This window comes from Oncorhynchus gorbuscha, unplaced genomic scaffold, assembly GCF_021184085.1.
Source record: "Oncorhynchus gorbuscha isolate QuinsamMale2020 ecotype Even-year unplaced genomic scaffold, OgorEven_v1.0 Un_scaffold_1153, whole genome shotgun sequence".
In the NCBI taxonomy this organism is placed as follows: Eukaryota; Metazoa; Chordata; class Actinopteri; order Salmoniformes; family Salmonidae; genus Oncorhynchus; species Oncorhynchus gorbuscha.
This window is the reverse complement of record NW_025746019.1, coordinates 76,877-90,000: the sequence shown is the minus strand read 5'-3', so window position 1 is coordinate 90,000 and position 13,124 is coordinate 76,877. Positions and strand designations below refer to the sequence as shown.

At 46.1% G+C, this 13,124-nt stretch overlaps 1 pseudogene; it reads left to right on the top strand.

Annotated features, from left to right (window-relative positions):
• LOC124021633 overlaps positions 1-4,752 on the top strand; it is a 59,407-nt pseudogene extending 54,655 nt beyond the window's left edge.
• The last annotated feature ends 8,372 nt before the right edge of the window (positions 4,753-13,124 follow it).

Below are 13,124 nucleotides of genomic sequence, written 5' to 3'. Positions count from 1 at the left end.
GGCAGGCAGGCAGGCAGGCAGGCAGGCAGGCAGGCAGGCAGGCAGGCAGGCAGGCAGGCAGGCAGGCAGGCAGGCAGGCAGGCAGGCAGGCAGGCAGGCAGGCAGGCAGGCAGGCAGGCAGGCAGGCAGGCAGGCAGGCAGGCAGGCAGGCAGGCAGGCAGGCAGGCAGGGCAGGCAGGCAGGCAGGCAGGCAGGCAGGCAGGCAGGCAGGCAGGCAGGCAGGGCAGGCAGGCAGGCAGGCAGGCAGGCAGGCAGGCAGGCAGGCAGGCAGGCAGGCAGGCAGGCAGGCAGGCAGGCAGGCAGGCAGGCAGGCAGGGCAGGCAGGCAGGCAGGCAGGCAGGCAGGCAGGCAGGCAGGCAGGCAGGCAGGCAGGCAGGCAGGCAGGCAGGCAGGCAGGCAGGCAGGCAGGCAGGCAGGCAGGCAGGCAGGCAGGCAGGCAGGCAGGCAGGCAGGCAGGCAGGCAGGCAGGCAGGCAGGCAGGCAGGCAGGCAGGCAGGCAGGCAGGCAGGCAGGCAGGCAGGCAGGCAGGCAGGCAGGCAGGCAGGCAGGCAGGCAGGCAGGCAGGCAGGCAGGCAGGCAGGCAGGCAGGCAGGCAGGCAGGCAGGCAGGCAGGCAGGCAGGCAGGCAGGCAGGCAGGCAGGCAGGCAGGCAGGCAGGCAGGCAGGCAGGCAGGCAGGCAGGCGAGTCATTAGGAATTCACTGGACCAAGGCTGATTCAGAGGTAGATGGAGATCAGAGTACTCCTGCAGGCTTCCCCAGTCAGCGTGATTCAGAGGGAGATGGAGATCAGATTACCCCTGCAGGCTTCCCCAGTCAGCGTGATTCAGAGGGAGATCAGATTACCCCTGCAGGCTCCCCCAGTCAGCGTGATTCAGAGGGAGATCAGATTACCCCTGCAGGCTCCCCCAGTCAGCGTGATTCAGAGGGAGATGGAGATCAGAGTACCCCTGCAGGCTCCCCCAGTCAGCGTGATTCAGAGGGAGATGGAGATCAGATTACCCCTGCAGGCTCCCCCAGTCAGCGTTTTAATAACACAGCACTTCTAGTCCTTCTCAGAGGAGGAGCATCACACCACTGGAACAGGATTTATTTTTGGACTGAGGCTGCTTTATTAGGCTTCATTCAGCCATACACCTGTTTAGTTGTGCTTTCCTGGGTTGAGTTCAGATGTCTGGGTTTGAGTGACTCAGCTTGTCTGTGAGGCAGAAGGAAAAGGGATCTGTGATCTTGTTAAATTAGATGGGAAGGAGTTGGCTTTTAGTTTGGATAGCCTGCGACTGTTGCACCTTGCTCTCATGCTGGGTTGCTCTGCGCGGTGCGGTGTGTGTTGGTGTGTATGCTAATGTGTGTGTTCTCTATCCCCAGCCTGCCCATGCGTTTCTGGGTGAACATCCTGAAGAACCCTCACTTCATCTTTGACGTGCACGTGACGGAGGTGGTGGACGCCTCGCTGTCCGTCATCGCTCAGACCTTCATGGACGCCTGCACCAAGACGGAACACAAACTGAGCCGGGAATCTCCCAGCAACAAGCTGCTCTATGCAAAGGAGATCTCCACCTATAAGAAGATGGTGGACGAGTGAGTTCTCTCATATTCATCCCTTTTCATGATTGACTGCCCATCAAATGAGCCGATACTGCAGTACTCTTGGCCGATATAGAGAATAGGTTGCAGTCAGAACACACCAGAAGTACTCTCTTCTTTCTAGTGCATCAGAAACAACACAGGGGATAGGTTGGTAGGACCTGGCAGCCAATCAGACAGCTCATCTCTCTATCATTCTGTCTCTCCTCAGTTACTACAAGGGAATCAAGCAGATGGTCCCAGTCAGTGACCAGGACATGAACACACACCTGGCTGAGGTGTCCAGGGTACGTACACGTGACCTCACATCTGTTTGTACTTGTGTGTGGACAGTCTTCTATTGCATCATCAGAATACAACAATAAAATTCATCCTTCCTTCTTTGTCCTCTCCAGGAACACACAGACACGCTGAATACCCAGGCAGCCTTGCACCAGCTCTACCAGTATGCCAGCAAATACTACGACGGGGTAAAAACCTTAGGACTCACTTCCTTGTCTGGTGGTTTGAAGGCCCTATCCACTTGGTTAAGAACCTTAGGACTCACTTCCTAGTTTGGTGGTTTGAAGGCCCTATCCACTTGGTTAAGAACCTTAGGACTCACTTCCTTGTCTGGTGGTTTGAAGGCCCTATCCACTTGGTTAAGAACCTTAGGACTCACTTCCTTGTCTGGTGGTTTGAAGGCCCTATCCACTTGGTTAAGAACCTTAGGATTCACTACCTTGTCTGGTGGTTTGAAGGCCCTATCCACTTGGTTAAGAACCTTAGGACTCACTTCCTTGTCTGGTGGTTTGAAGGCCCTATCCACTTGGTTAAGAACCTTAGGATTCACTACCTTGTCTGGTGGTTTGAAGGCCCTATCCACTTGGTTAATAACCTTAGGACTCACTTCCTTGTTTGGTGGTTTGAAGGCCCTATCCTCTTGGTTGAGAACCTTAGGACCCACTTCCTTGTCTGGTGGTTTGAAGGCCCTATCCACTTGGTTAAGAACTTTAGGACTCACTTCCTTGTCTGGTGGTTTGAAGGCCCTATCCACTTGGTTAAGAACCTTAGGACTCACTTCCTTGTCTGGTGGTTTGAAGGCCCTATCCTCTTGGTTGAGAACCTTAGGACCCACTTCCTTGTCTGGTGGTTTGAAGGCCCTATCCACTTGGTTAAGAACCTTAGGACTCACTTCCTTGTTTGGTGGTTTGAAGGCCCTATCCTCTTGGTTGACTACATCCTGTAGGAAATTAGACAAATTAATGTCACTTGCTGTCTCAAGAAAATCTGTTTAGTGTCTCTTTTGTGTCCTCTCTCATTTTTCCCTCCCTCCCTCCCTCCCTCCCTCCCTCCCTCCCTCCCTCCCTCCCTCCCTCCCTCCCTCCCTCCCTCCCTCCCTCCCTCCCTCCCTCCCTCCCTCCCTCCCTCCTCCCTCCCTCCCTCCCTCCCTCCCTCCCTCCCTCCCTCCCTCCCTCCCTCCAGATCATCCAGTCTTTAGATGAGGACCCAGCCGCCCAGAGTAAACAGCTGACCCTGCGGCTGCAGCAGATAGCTGCCGCCCTCGAGAACAAAGTCACCGACCTTTAACCTCTGACCCCTAGAGAAAGGGGGAGGGGCTATGGAACCACTCTGTAGACCAAGATGAGGGGGACCGGAGACTGAGACAGACTTCAGACTATTACAGTATCAACCATGAAGAGCTACACATATCTCTTCCCCCTAGAGACATAAGAAGCTGTGGGAAACTATTGCGTTTTGGCCAAAATACTTGTAAAGGAGCAGAGCTACTGGGCCAAAGTTGGACATGGTGATCCCTAATCATCAGTCTCCCTCCCTCTCTCTCTCTCTCTCTGACTCTATGGATCCTATAGACTGAATGAGCAAGGGCCTTCATTATAGTCCCTGTGTGAGCTAGCAGACTGTAAACCCAGCCTACAGAGGATATACGGTACACCACCACTGACCAACATAGCAACTATACCTGTCAGTCCCATGATATACAACCTGGTGTTGATGACTTACAGCTTGCACAGAGAATCAGATGTTTAATGTGCTCCAGAGTAGACCCGAGTTAGGAGAGTGGTGTTGTATGTAAATATATTTTTATGGCACAGACTTTATGCAAAAGACGCTTTACATACCAAGATGAAATTATTTTTTAAAAGGATGGATGGGCACAACTAAGTTTGTTAATTTGTGTTTTTAAAAAGTTTCTAGGAGCGAAGAAGCAGGGTGTTCCATGATGTCATATCCTGTGTTTAATCGATTGTTTGCTTACTGTGTAATCTGCATTGCCATTGGCTAGTTATGACTGGTTAATCACTTTGTTTTTGTCATGATTTGTATTTGTCACTGATATATTTGTGATGTGGGTTCTCAGTGTAGTGCATTATGCAGGGGATTAGGGTGCAGCCGTGAACCACTTCACATGATGACTGTGTCCCTATTCAGGGTCAGCTCTCCCCTATACGGTAGTAAAACAAGTGGACTAAAAGATGAAGCACATTCATACTGTACCATTGATATCAACGTCTCACTGAAACTAACTGGTGGACATAGTTAGAGCTCTCACACACGTTAGGTTTTGGCTTCACTAAGTGCCAATACACAGTAGAGCTGAAGTTGAACATTTTCTCATTTTTATACAATAAATAAATCATTTCTCTTCATTTTTCCATCTTGGGTCCAGAAATAGTACATATGTGGATAGATGAATCAGGGCTCTGTTTATCTGAAATAGTACTATGTGGATAGATGAATCAGGGCTCTGTTTATCTGAAATAGTACTATGTGGATAGATGAATTAGGGCTCTGTTTATCTGAAATAGTACTATGTGGATAGATGAATCAGGGCTCTGTTTATCTGAAATAGTACTATGTGGATAGATGAATCAGGGCTCTGTTTATCTGAAATAGTACTATGTGGATAGATGAATCAGGGCTCTGTTTATCTGAAATAGTACTATGTGGATAGATGAATCAGGGCTCTGTTTATCTGAAATAGTACTATGTGGATAGATGAATTAGGGCTCTGTTTATCTGAAATAGTACTATGTGGATAGATGAATCAGGGCTCTGTTTATCTGAAATAGTACTATGTGGATAGATGAATCAGGGCTCTGTTTATCTGAAATAGTACTATGTGGATAGATGAATCAGGGCTCTGTTTATCTGAAATAGTACTATGTGGACAGATGAATTAGGGCTCTGTTTATCTGAAATAGTACTATGTGGATAGATGAATCAGGGCTCTGTTTATCTGAAATAGTACATATGTGGATAGATGAATCAGGGCTCTGTTTATCTGAAATAGTACTATGTGGATAGATGAATTAGGGCTCTGTTTATCTGAAATAGTACTATGTGGATAGATGAATTAGGGCTCTGTTTATCTGAAATAGTACTATGTGGATAGATGAATCAGGGCTCTGTTTATCTGAAATAGTACTATGTGGATAGATGAATCAGGGCTCTGTTTATCTGAAATAGTACTATGTGGATAGATGAATCAGGGCTCTGTTTATCTGAAATAGTACATATGTGGATAGATGAATCAGGGCTCTGTTTATCTGAAATAGTACTATGTGGATAGATGAATCAGGGCTCTGTTTATCTGAAATAGTACTATATGGATAGATGAATCAGGGCTCTGTTTATCTGAAATAGTAACCACTTTAGCTCAATGCTGATAGTATAGAATGTTTGCTGGTATGTTTTATGACATAATTGTTTTTCTGTATAATTTTTTAAAACCGTTTATTTCAAAATGGCTCTTATTGTCGTTGTAGACCATTGCCTGTGTGTGAAACATGAGACAAGATATGGAAAAGAGAAATGCTAAAATGATCATTACTTATGTATATAATTGAATGGTACTTGTGTAAATCATTGAGCTGTGAACCACCATGACTTGTGGAGGTTGTCTACAGCACAGGTACTGCCTTTCTCTAGTGATCCCTGTCACAACTGTCAATTCTTCTGAAACCATGACGATGGATTTCCAACATCATCCTTAAATCATTTGCCAAATAGTTTTCACGTCGTCATCAGCTCGTTTGTTTCTTCTGCTATGCAACTGTTTCATTTTGAATCACTCCTCAAATATATTTTAATACTAAACCAATGTGTTGCTGTGTTTTCATGCTGAAGCTATTGGGGGTAGATGAATAGAATGTCTCTATGGTACATCATGTGTTGTCATGCTGAAGCTATAGGGGGTAGATGAATAGAATGTCTCTATGGTACATGTGTTGCTGTGTTGTCATGCTGAAGCTATAGGGGGTAGATGAATAGAATGTCTCTATGGTACATGTGTTGCTGTGTTGTCATGCTGAAGCTATAGGGGGTAGATGAATAGAATGTCTATATGGTACATGTGTTGCTGTGTTGTCATGCTGAAGCTATAGGGGGTAGATGAATAGACTGTCTCTATGGTACATGATGTGTTGCTGTGTTGTCATGCTGAAGCTATAGGGGGTAGATGAATAGAATGTCTCTATGGTACATGTGTTGTCATGCTGAAGCTATAGGGGGTAGATGAATAGAATGTCTCTATGGTACATGATGTGTTGCTGTGTTGTCATGATGAAGCTATAGGGGGTAGATGAATAGAATGTCTCTATGGTACATGATGTGTTGTCATGCTGAAGCTATAGGGGGTAGATGAATAGAATGTCTCTATGGTACATGATGTGTTGCTGTGTTGTCATGATGAAGCTATAGGGGGTAGATGAATAGAATGTCTCTATGGTACATAATGTGTTGCTGTGTTGTCATGCTGAAGCTATAAGGGGTAGATGAATAGAATGTCTCTATGGTACATGTGTTGCTGTGTTGTCATGCTGAAGCTATAGGGGGTAGATGAATAGAATGTCTCTATGGTACATGATGTGTTGTCATGCTGAAGCTATAGGGGGTAGATGAATAGAATGTCTCTATGGTACATGATCTGTTGCTGTGTTGTCATGCTGAAGCTATAGGGGGTAGATGAATAGAATGTCTCTATGGTACATGATGTGTTGCTGTGTCATGCTGAAGCTATAGGGGGTAGATGAATAGAATGTGGGGGGTAGATGAATAGAATGTCTCTATGGTACATGGTGTGTTGCTGTGTCATGCTGAAGCTATAGGGGGTAGATGAATAGAATGTGGGGGGTAGATGAATAGAATGTCTATATGGTACATGTGTTGCTGTGTCATGCTGAAGCTATAGGGGGTAGATGAATATAAGGTCTCTATGGTACATGATGTGATGCTGTGTTGTCATGCTGAAGCTATAGGGGGTAGATGAATAGAATGTCTCTATGGTACATCATGTGTTGCTGTGTTGTCATGCTGAAGATATAGGGGGTAGATGAATAGAATGTCTCTATGGTACATGTGTTGTCATGCTGAAGCTATAGGGGGTAGATGAATAGAATGTCTCTATGGTACATGATGTGTTGCTGTGTTGTCATGATGAAGCTATAGGGGGTAGATGAATAGAATGTCACTATGGTACATGATGTGATGCTGTGTTGTCATGCTGAAGCTATAGGGGGTAGATGAATAGAATGTCTCTATGGTACATCATGTGTTGCTGTGTTGTCATGCTGAAGATATAGGGGGTAGATGAAAAGAATGTCTCTATGGTACATGTGCTGTCATGCTGAAGCTATAGGGGGTAGATGAATAGAATGTCTCTATGGTACATGATGTGTTGCTGTGTTGTCATGATGAAGCTATAGGGGGTAGATGAATAGAATGTCTCTATGGTACATGTGTTGTCATGCTGAAGCTATAGGGGGTAGATGAATAGAATGTCTCTATGGTACATGTGTTGTCATGCTGAAGCTATAGGGGGTAGATGAATAGAATGTCTCTATGGTACATCATGTGTTGCTGTGTTGTCATGCTGAAGCTATAGGGGGTAGATGAATAGAATGTCTCTATGGTACATGTGTTGTCATGCTGAAGCTATAGGGGGTAGATGAATAGAATGTCTCTATGGTACATGATGTGTTGATGTGTTGTCATGATGAAGCTATAGGGGGTAGATGAATAGAATGTCTCTATGGTACATGATGTGATGCTGTGTTGTCATGCTGAAGCTATAGGGGGTAGATGAATAGAATGTCTCTATGGTACATGATGTGTTGCTGTGTTGTCATGCTGAAGTTATAGGGGGTAGATGAATAGAATGTATCTATGGTACATGTGTTGCTGTGTTGTCATGCTGAAGCTATAGGGGGTAGATGAATAGAATGTCTCTATGGTACACGATGTGTTGCTGTGTTGTCATGCTGAAGCTATAGGGGGTAGATGAATAGAATGTCTCTATGGTACATGCTGTGTTGTCATGCTGAAGCTATAGTGGGTAGATGAATAGAATGTCTCTATGGTACATGCTGTGTTGTCATGCTGAAGCTATAGGGGGTAGATGAATAGAATGTCTCTATGGTACACGATGTGTTGCTGTGTTGTCATGCTGAAGCTATAGGGGGTAGATGAATAGAATGTGGGGGGTAGATGAATAGAATGTCTCTATGGTACATAATGTGTTGCTGTGTTGTCATGCTGAAGCTATAGGGGGTAGATGAATAGAATGTTTCTATGGTACATGATGTGTTGTCATGCTGAAGCTATAGGGGGTAGATGAATAGAATGTCTCTATGGTACATGATGTGTTGCTGTGTCATGCTGAAGCTATAGGGGGTAGATGAATAGAATGTCTATATGGTACATGATGTGTTGCTGTGTTGTCATGCTGAAGCTATAGGGGGTAGATGAATATAATGTCTCTATGGTACATGATGTGTTGCTGTGTTGTCATGCTGAAGCTATAGGGGGTAGATGAATAGAATGTCTCTATGGTACATGATGTGTTGCTGTGTTGTCATGCTGAAGCTATAGGGGGTAGATGAATATAATGTCTCTATGGTACATGATGTGATGCTGTGTTGTCATGCTGAAGCTATAGGGGGTAGATGAATAGAATGGCTCGATGGTACATGATGTGTTGTCATGCTGAAGCTATAGGGGGTAGATGAATAGAATGTCTCTATGGTACATGATGTGTTGCTGTGTCATGCTGAAGCTATAGGGGGTAGATGAATAGAATGTCTCTATGGTACATAATGTGTTGCTGTGTTGTCATGCTGAAGCTATAAGGGGTAGATGAATAGAATGTCTCTATGGTACATGATGTGATGCTGTGTCATGCTGAAGCTATAAGGGTTAGATGAATAGAATGTCTCTATGGTACATGTGTTGCTGTGTTGTCATGCTGAAGCTATAGGGGGTAGATGAATAGAATGTCTCTATGGTACATGATGTGTTGCTGTGTTGTCATGATGAAGCTATAGGGGGTAGATGAATAGAATGTCACTATGGTACATGATGTGATGCTGTGTTGTCATGCTGAAGCTATAGGGGGTAGATGAATAGAATGTCTCTATGGTACATCATGTGTTGCTGTGTTGTCATGCTGAAGATATAGGGGGTAGATGAATAGAATGTCTCTATGGTACATGTGTTGTCATGCTGAAGCTATAGGGGGTAGATGAATAGAATGTCTCTATGGTACATGATGTGTTGCTGTGTTGTCATGATGAAGCTATAGGGGGTAGATGAATAGAATGTCTCTATGGTACATGTGTTGTCATGCTGAAGCTATAGGGGGTAGATGAATAGAATGTCTCTATGGTACATGTGTTGTCATGCTGAAGCTATAGGGGGTAGATGAATAGAATGTCTCTATGGTACATCATGTGTTGCTGTGTTGTCATGCTGAAGCTATAGGGGGTAGATGAATAGAATGTCTCTATGGTACATGTGTTGTCATGCTGAAGCTATAGGGGGTAGATGAATAGAATGTCTCTATGGTACATGATGTGATGCTGTGTTGTCATGCTGAAGCTATAGGGGGTAGATGAATAGAATGTCTCTATGGTACATGATGTGTTGCTGTGTTGTCATGCTGAAGTTATAGGGGGTAGATGAATAGAATGTCTCTATGGTACATGCTGTGTTGTCATGCTGAAGCTATAGTGGGTAGATGAATAGAATGTCTCTATGGTACATGCTGTGTTGTCATGCTGAAGCTATAGGGGGTAGATGAATAGAATGTGGGGGGTAGATGAATAGAATGTCTCTATGGTACATAATGTGTTGCTGTCCTTTGGTATACAATAGTCTGTTCAACACCAATACAGTCTGTTCAACACCAATACAGTCTGTTCAACACCACATACAGAACCCTTGGTATACAATACAGTCTGTTCAACACCACATACAGAACCCTTGGTATACAATACAGTCTGTTCACCACATACAGTCTGTTCAACACATTTAAGTCATTTACATTACATTTAAGTCATTTAGCAGACGCTCTTATCCAGAGCGACTTACAAATTGGTGCATTCACCTTATGACATCCAGTGGAACAGTCACTTTACAATAGTGCATCTAAATCTTAAAGGGGGGGGGGATACTTATCCTATCCTAGGTATTCCTTAAAGAGGTGGGGTTTCAGGTGTCTCCGGAAGGTGGTGATTGACTCCGCTGTTCTGGCGTCGTGAGGGAGTTTGTTCCACCATTGGGGGGCCAGGGCAGCGAACAGTTTTGACTGGGCTGAGCGGGAGCTGTACTTCCTCAGTGGTAGGGAGGCGAGCAGGCCAGAGGTGGATGAACGCAGTGCCCTTGTTTGGGTGTAGGGCCTGATCAGAGCCTGGAGGTACTGAGGTGCCGTTCCCCTCACAGCTCCGTAGGCAAGCACCATGGTCTTGTAGCGGATGCGAGCTTCAACTGGAAGCCAGTGGAGAGAACGGAGGAGCGGGGTGACGTGAGAGAACTTGGGAAGGTTGAACACCAGCTGGCTAGTTAACCTCGGTAAATTAAGATAATCACTCTAAGACTACACACTCTAAACCTAAACAACACAATTATCTTGGATACGATGATACGATGATACGAAGACAGCAAAGACAGCTATGTAGCTAGCTAACACTAAACTAATCAAGTCGTTCAGTTGAGTGTAACAGTTTCTCCAGTGCAGCTAATCAGTGGACGTTAGCTAGCTGGCTAGTGAAGACTACGTTAGGACGGCGAAATACGATAATTACGCAATTATCTTTGATACAAAGACGGCTATGTAGCTAGCTGAGAAGAAATTGCTAAGATAAGACAAATCAAACCGTTGTGATATAATGAAATATAATGAAATATAATGAAAAAGTTATACTACCCGTTGGAGCGACGTGCAGATGCGACCACTCGCTCCAACCAGGACCAGGGCCAGAGTTGAAAATGCGCTGTTGGCTGGGCTCCCTGCCTGTGCTCCCTGCCTGTGCCATTAAACCCCTTCAACTCATCCAGAACGCCGCAGCCCGTCTGGTGTTCAACCTTCCCAAGTTCTCTCACGTCACCCCGCTCCTCCGTTCTCTCCACTGGCTTCCAGTTGAAGCTCGCATCCGCTACAAGACCATGGTGCTTGCCTACGGAGCTGTGAGGGGAACGGCACCTCAGTACCTCCAGGCTCTGATCAGGCCCTACACCCAAACAAGGGCACTGCGTTCATCCACCTCTGGCCTGCTCGCCTCCCTACCACTGAGGAAGTACAGCTCCCGCTCAGCCCAGTCAAAACTGTTCGCTGCCCTGGCCCCCCAATGGTGGAACAAACTCCCTCACGACGCCAGGACAGCGGAGTCAATCACCACTTTCCGGAGACACCTGAAACCCCACCTCTTTAAGGAATACCTAGGATAGGTTAAGTAATCCCTCTCACCCCACCCCCCCTAAGTTTTAGATGCACTATTGTTAAGTGACTGTCCCACTGGATGTCATAAGGTGAATGCACCAATTTGTAAGTCGCTCTGGATAAGAGCGTCTGCTAAATGACTTAAATGTAAATGTAAATGAGTTGCAGTAATCCAGACGGGAGATGACAAGTGCCTGGATTAGGACCTGCGCCGCTTCCTGTGTGAGGCAGGGTCGTACTCTGCGGATGTTGTAGAGCATGAACCTACAGGAACGGGCCACCGCCTTGATGTTGGTTGAGAACGACAGGGTGTTGTCCAGGATCACACCAAGGTTCTTAGCGCTCTGGGAGGAGGACACAATGGAGTTGTCAACCGTGATGGCGAGATCATGGAACGGGCAGTCCTTCCCCGGGAGGAAGAGCAGCTCCGTCTTGCCGAGGTTCAGCTTGAGGTGGTGATCCGTCATCCACACTGATATGTCTGCCAGACATGCAGAGATGCGATTCGCCACCTGGTCATCAGAAGGGGGAAAGGAGAAGATTAGTTGTGTGTCGTCTGCATAGCAATGATAGGAGAGACCATGTGAGGTTATGACAGAGCCAAGTGACTTGGTGTATAGCGAGAATAGGAGAGGGCCTAGAACAGAGCCCTGGGGGACACCAGTGGTGAGAGCGCGTGGTGAGGAGACAGATTCTCACCACGCCACCTGGTAGGAGCGACCTGTCAGGTAGGACGCAATCCAAGCGTGGGCCGCGCCGGAGATGCCCAACTCGGAGAGGGTGGAGAGGAGGATCTGATGGTTCACAGTATCGAAGGCAGCCGATAGATCTAGAAGGATGAGAGCAGAGGAGAGAGAGTTAGCTTTAGCAGTGTGGAGCGCCTCCGTGATACAGAGGAGAGCAGTCTCAGTTGAATGACTAGTCTTGAAACCTGACTGATTTGGATCAAGAAGGTCATTCAGAGAGAGATAGCGGGAGAGCTGACCAAGGACGGCACGTTCAAGCGTTTTGGAGAGAAAAGAAAGAAGGGATACTGGTCTGTAATTGTTGACATCGGAGGGATCGAGTGTAGGTTTTTTCAGAAGGGGTGCAACTCTCGCTCTCTTGAAGACGGAAGGGACGTAGCCAGCGGTCAGTGATGAGTTGATGAGCGAGGTGAGGTAAGGGAGAAGGTCTCCGGAAATGGTCTGGAGAAGAGGGGAGGGGATAGGGTAAAGCGGGCAACACCACATACAGTCTGTTCAACACCAATACAGAACCCTTTGGTATACAATACAGTCTGTTCAACACCACATACAGAACCCTTGGTATACAATACAGTCTGTTCAACACCAATACAGTCTGTTCAACACCACATACAGAACCCTTGGTATACAATACAGTCTGTTCAACACCAATACAGTCTGTTCAACACCAATACAGTCTGTTCAACACCAATACAGTCTGTTCAACACCACATACAGTCTGTTCAACACCAATACAGTCTGTTCAACACCACATACAGTCTGTTCAACACCAATACAGTCTGTTCAACACCAATACAGAACCCTTTGGTATACAATAGTCTGTTCAACACCACATACAGTCTGTTCAACACCACATACAGAACCCTTTGATATACAATACAGTCTGTTCAACACCAATACAGTATGTTCAACACCAATACGGTCTGTTCAACACCACATACAGAACCCTTTGGTATACAATACAGTATGTTCAACACCAATACGGTCTGTTCAACACCACATACAGAACCCTTTGGTATACAATACAGTCTGTTCAACACCACATACAGAACCCTTGGTATACAATACAGTCTGTT